Consider the following 5837-nt stretch of genomic DNA (forward strand, 5'->3'; position numbering starts at 1 on the left):
TTGAGGTTTCAATTTTCTTAAAATCTGAGATACCTTTGCTTTAACAGGCCTAAAATTGTTTCCCACTGGTTAATGGTTCTCTTGGTTCACAACAAAATTTGCAGGCCAAGCACAATCCACCAAGACTCTAATATCCTGTAGACAGGAGTCTGTGTCACACTTGATTTATTTCTTAATGGATGTGTTTCTTCCTCCAAAATGTGACTACCCTCCTGCCTATTAGAGTTGCCTTGTACCAAATCAATACGAGAGAATTAGGGGAAAGGGCAAATAATCCTAATAGTAGTTACAGCACTATTTCATGATGAGAAAACAAGATTGGAAGGTGAACGGTTAGACTTAAAGTGCAAGAGATTCTTAATCTTTGGTTACCTTTAAAATGTAGTAGATAACCATCAGGTCATAAGAATACCTTTTTCATAATGTAATTTTACATTTGCTTCATCACCTCCCTAAGACCTTAAAGCTTTTTATACCATAAGGTTATCTACTCATGCGTAAAATTTAATTTATTTGTTTGGCAAATTAAGGGAAATGATTTATTTTTCAGCAGGTTTACCTGCTGTTACCTGCCTGTTATTAGCCACCAAACTTTATAATAAACTGAAGACCTCATGGCTTTTTCTTGGTAGTTCATACATTATCCAAACTTCTTTATGAATGATGACTCTGTAAATAAAACTTCCAGCTGCTCTGAGCCCAGAGATCTGCCCCAGTGTGCCCAATGCCAGCTTCAACACCTTTAAACATGAAAGAAAAAAAAGAACTCATCTTTTCTTGTATCATTATTTATTCTCATTTAAATCCAAATAAGCAAAAATTGGTTGCTTCTTTAATAAACTGAGAATACTGCCATTTCATGGTTTAAGAGAATTCTTAATTAAAAGCTCAATTTCGCCTTTGCGTTCTCTCTCCCTCTCCCAACATGGCGGCCTCAGCAAAAAAGAAGAATAAGAAGGGGAAGACTATCTCCCTGACAGACTTTCTGGCTGAGGATGGGGGGACTGGTGGAGGAAGCACCTATGTCCCCAAACCAGTCAGCTGGGCTGATGAAACAGATGACCTGGAAGGAGATGTTTCAACCACTTGGCACAGTAATGATGATGATGTGTATAGGGCACCTCCCATTGACCGTTCCATCCTTCCCACTGCTCCACGGGCTGCTCGGGAACCCAATATCGACGGGAGCCGTCTTCCCAAATCTCCACCCTACACTACTTTTCTAGGGAACCTGCCCTATGATGTGACAGAAGAATCGATTAAGGAATTCTTTAGAGGATTAAATATCAGTGCAGTGCGGTTACCCCGTGAACCCAGCAATCCAGAGAGGTTGAAAGGTTTTGGTTATGCTGAGTTTGAGGACCTGGATTCCCTGCTCAGTGCCCTGAGTCTCAATGAAGAGTCTCTAGGTAACAGGAGAATTCGAGTGGATGTTGCTGATCAAGCTCAGGATAAAGACAGGGATGATCGTTCTTTTGGCCGGGATAGAAACCGGGAGTCTGACAAAACAGATACAGACTGGAGAGCCCGTCCTACCACAGACACCTTTGATGACTACCCGCCTAGAAGAGGTGATGATAGCTTTGGAGACAAGTATCGAGATCGTTATGATTCAGATCGGTATCGTGATGGGTATCGGGATGGGTATCGTGATGGCCCACGCCGGGACATGGATCGATACGGGAGCCGGGATCGCTATGATGACCGAGGTAGCAGAGACTACGATAGAGGCTATGATTCCAGGATAGGCAGTGGCAGAAGAGCATTTGGTAGTGGGTACCGCAGAGATGATGACTACAGAGGAGGCGGGGACCGATATGAAGACCAATACGACAGACGGGATGACAGATCATGGAGCTCCAGAGATGATTACTCTCGGGATGATTATAGACATGATGATAGAGGTCCCTCCCAAAGACCCAAACTGAATCTAAAGCCTCGGAGTACTCCTAAGGAAGATGATTCCTCTGCTAGCACCTCCCAGTCCAGTCGAGTGGCTTCTATCTTTGGAGGGGCAAAGCCTGTCGACACAGCTGCTAGAGAAAGAGAAGTAGAAGAATGACTACAAAAGGAACAGGAGAAATTGCAACGTCAGCTGGATGAGCCAAAACTAGAACGACGGCCGAGGGAGAGACACCCAAGCTGGCGAAGTGAAGAAACTCAGGAACTGGAACAGTCGAGGACAGGAAGTGAATCATCACAGACTGGGACCTCAGCCACATCTGGCAGAAATGTGCGAAGGAGAGAGAGTGAGAAGTCTCTAGAAAATGAAACACTTAATAAGGAGAAAGACTGTCACTCTCCAACTTCTAAGCCTTCCAAACCTGATCAGCCCCTAAAGGTAATGCCAGCCCCTCCACCAAAGGAGAATGCTTGGGTGAAGCGAAGTTCTAACCCTCCTGCTCGATCTCAGAGCTCAGACACAGAGCAGCAATCCCCTACAAGTGGTGGGGATAAACCAGCTCCAACTCAGCCGTCTGAGGAAGGACCAGCAAGGAAAGATGAAAATAAAGTAGATGGGATGAGTGTCTCAAAGGGCCAAACTGGGAACCCTAGCCGTGGTCCAGGAGATGGAGGGAACAAAGACCACTGGAAAGAATCAGATAGGAAAGACAATAAAAAGGATCAAGACTCCAGATCTGCACCTGAGCCAAAGAAACCTGAGGAAAATCCAGCCTCCAAGTTCAGTTCTGCAAGCAAGTATGCTGCTCTCTCTGTTGATGGTGAAGATGAAAATGAAGGAGAGGATTACACCGAATAGACCTCTACATCTTGTGCTTTCGCCTAGTCTCTCTCCACCCTGGAACATTCGAGAGCAAATCAAACCTCTATCCAGACAAGAAAAATAAAACTCACCATCTCCTGGAAACTTTTCTTAACTTTTTTTTTTTTAATGAAATGAAATTCTTTTGCATGCTGCTGCAGCCTTTAAAGTATTGAAGTAACTGGAGAATCGCCAATGTAGCCAGAGAGAAAGAGACTACAGCTTTTTTAATGGAAAAGTTGTGGTGCGTTTTTTTATGACACCATGCAGTTGCCTGTGTGATTAGTGCCTGGGGGACTCCATTTAGCAGAAATGTAATGACAGTGATATGATGTCTGGAATCTGGGCAGTAGGGGAGGTATAAGGAAGAGTGTGAGATTTCCACCTTTTAATTCTTATCCTATTGTGGCATATATGAATTCTCAAACATTATCTGAATAAATTTTCCATCCTTGGAAAGGTAGATTTAGCCTCTCAAATTGTTTTAGTCTCCAGGAGGCTGCTAGCCCCTCCTCTTATTTAATTCTGAGTTATTAGGGCCAGCCTAGGGGGAATTCCTTCATTTTTTACCCCCCAGGGGGGTAGTTGGGAGTGAGTTACAGGCTGCTAAAGAATAGGACTGCTTGGGACCAAAATAAATGGGAAAATCGGGGTTTGAAAAGAAGCTTTTGGGAGGTGATGAATCATTTTGCACCAGCTTATAGGGGGAAAATAGTGTGAACTCCAATAAACACATGAATGGTTATTTCCTGGAGCAGGAAGCGCTTTGGGGTCTTGGGAATTCCCAGTCTTACGTGTCCTGGTTTTGCCCTTTCTAAACACTGTCCTTTTTGAAAGTTCAAATATATCCACATTCTGATGAAACCTTGAAGCTTTAAAAATTTAGATTCTTGTCATTGTGTTAAGTTCATGGTACTCTTGCCTCCCAAAAAGCAGTCTCTAAGTCACATACCTATTTGGGGCATTTTATATCTCAGCCACTGGGAGCTGTGAAAGGAAGAATCAATGCTTTTCTCAAGCAAATGGGTTCCTTGATGTATTTTGACTCTCTTTCCCTCCATCCATGCCTGCTCCTGCTGCTTTAACCCCTTTTACAGATTAGAATACTCTAGAATTGATGATCTTGGGTGGTAAATAAAGGTGGATAAATAGGGACTGTTAAATTGGGAGCCTTTTTTATAACCACGATTGGGTTTTGTTTTCCACCCCCAAATTTCTATCTCTCCACTGAAATCCCACACCAGTGCTTGGATTTATAATGTGGCCTAGAGTGTGTGTGTGTGTGTGTGTGTGTGTGTGTGTGTGTGATTTGTTTTGTTTTGTTTTTTTAAGCTTCCCTTAAGAGAATAAATGGTAATGGAGAGTAAAAAAAAAAAAAAGCTCAATTTCTCCACAACTTTTAAAACAGATATTTGGCTTTAAAATGTGTTATTTTAAGCATATTTTATAGCTGATATCTGTATCATAATATAAAGCCCAATGCCTTGCTGTTCAACAGATGCTTGTTATGAAATACCCAGTAGGTATATTTGAGGAAAAAAGATGTTGCTTTTGCTTAAAAGATGTTAAAGAAAAAACCTTATCAAAATTACTGTGGCAGAGTCTGCCAGTTTTATTCCTTATAGCTGTTCTCTTTTTTAATTCTGTTAATAGAAATTTAAGGTAGATGTAAAGCTGTCCAGCTGAAAATGCCTATGATATTGTGATTATGTGTATGATTTTATATGTGTGTATTTTATATGTGTGATTTTATATATGAGATATAGATAAATATATGATATATATATATGATATATAATATATAGTTCCTAGCTCATAACTCATATAATGTTGGGTGCTTTAGGGCTTAGGAGCAGGCCTCAGAAAACAGAATCACTCTCTGGGACCTTCTTCTGCCCTCCTTTTACTTGCTTCTTTCTCTCCCCAAGGCAGGAATCTTTCTCAGCCTTTCCATCTTGGAGTTGGCCATAAAGAAAAATTCTCTAACTTACCTTGTTTGGTTGTACGTCAAAGACCCTTATTTCAGAAGGGGCCCTGCTCTATAACCTGGAGGAAGGAATGCTGCACAGAGAGGCAGAAAGGAATCTGAACAGACATGCTAGGAATAGGCCTTGCTAGGTTTCCCCGCTCAGTCTGTTAGTATTAGATCATACTTTTTTGTTCAATCACATTTTGACACGGTTGTCAATCATGGCTATCCAATGAAGTCTCCATAAAATGCCCAAGAGGACAGGATTTGGATAGCTGAACACATGAAGGCCGACAGAAAGGTGAACAAGGACTCTTCCACATGCCAGGGAGGGTGCCACCCCAGCTCTACCAGCACAGATGCTTCTGTGCTCAGGACACTTCCAACCTCACCCTGTGTATCTTTTCACCTGGCTGTTTATTTGTGTCCTTTAAAATATGCTTTGTATTATAATAAATAAGTAAAACATAAGTGTTTCCCTGAGTTCCGTGCGCCACTCTAGCAAATTAATCGAACCCAAAGAGGTGGTCGTGGGAGCCCCAACTTAAAGCCAATGAGTAAGATGTTCCAGAGGCCCAGACTTGCAACTGGTGGGAGGGAGGGGGCGGTCTTGTGTGACCGAGCCCTCGACCTGTGGTTTTGGGGGCTATCTCCAGATGGTTAGTGTCAGTATAGAGTTGAATTGGAGGACATCTAGCTGGTGTCTGCTGCAGAATTGATTGCTTGCTTGGTGTGTTGGGAGAACTCCCCACTCATCTGGTCACAGAAGTCTTCTCTGTTGATTGTTGTTGGAATGTGAGAACAGAGCAAAAACACAGAGTAGAGTGTCCACAAACAACGACCTTTCCAAGTTTCCATTAGAGCCCCATGGCCAGATTGTAGTTAATAGATATGTATATAAGCAATATGTGCAGTTGTTGAGTTGTTCCTTTAAAAGGAAAGAAATGTGATCTGCCCTTCTCCTCTCCCCTGTGTACAAGGTGGTGGCCAGCGCTGGAGTGTCCATTTTAGATCATGAGATACAAACTGTGTGCTGAGAATGGTGGAGCCATAAGGCAGAAGCGACTGGGGTCTCCAGCACTGTGGAGCAGTTCCATCAGCCTA

General features: G+C 42.6%; 1 pseudogene; it reads left to right on the plus strand.

Annotated features, from left to right (window-relative positions):
* The first annotated feature begins 898 nt into the window (after window positions 1-898).
* On the plus strand, window positions 899-3227 carry LOC142873740 (eukaryotic translation initiation factor 4B pseudogene; annotated as a pseudogene).
* The last annotated feature ends 2610 nt before the right edge of the window (window positions 3228-5837 follow it).

The sequence above is a fragment of the Microcebus murinus genome, chromosome 11, assembly GCF_040939455.1.
Source record: "Microcebus murinus isolate Inina chromosome 11, M.murinus_Inina_mat1.0, whole genome shotgun sequence".
Taxonomy (NCBI): Eukaryota; Metazoa; Chordata; class Mammalia; order Primates; family Cheirogaleidae; genus Microcebus; species Microcebus murinus.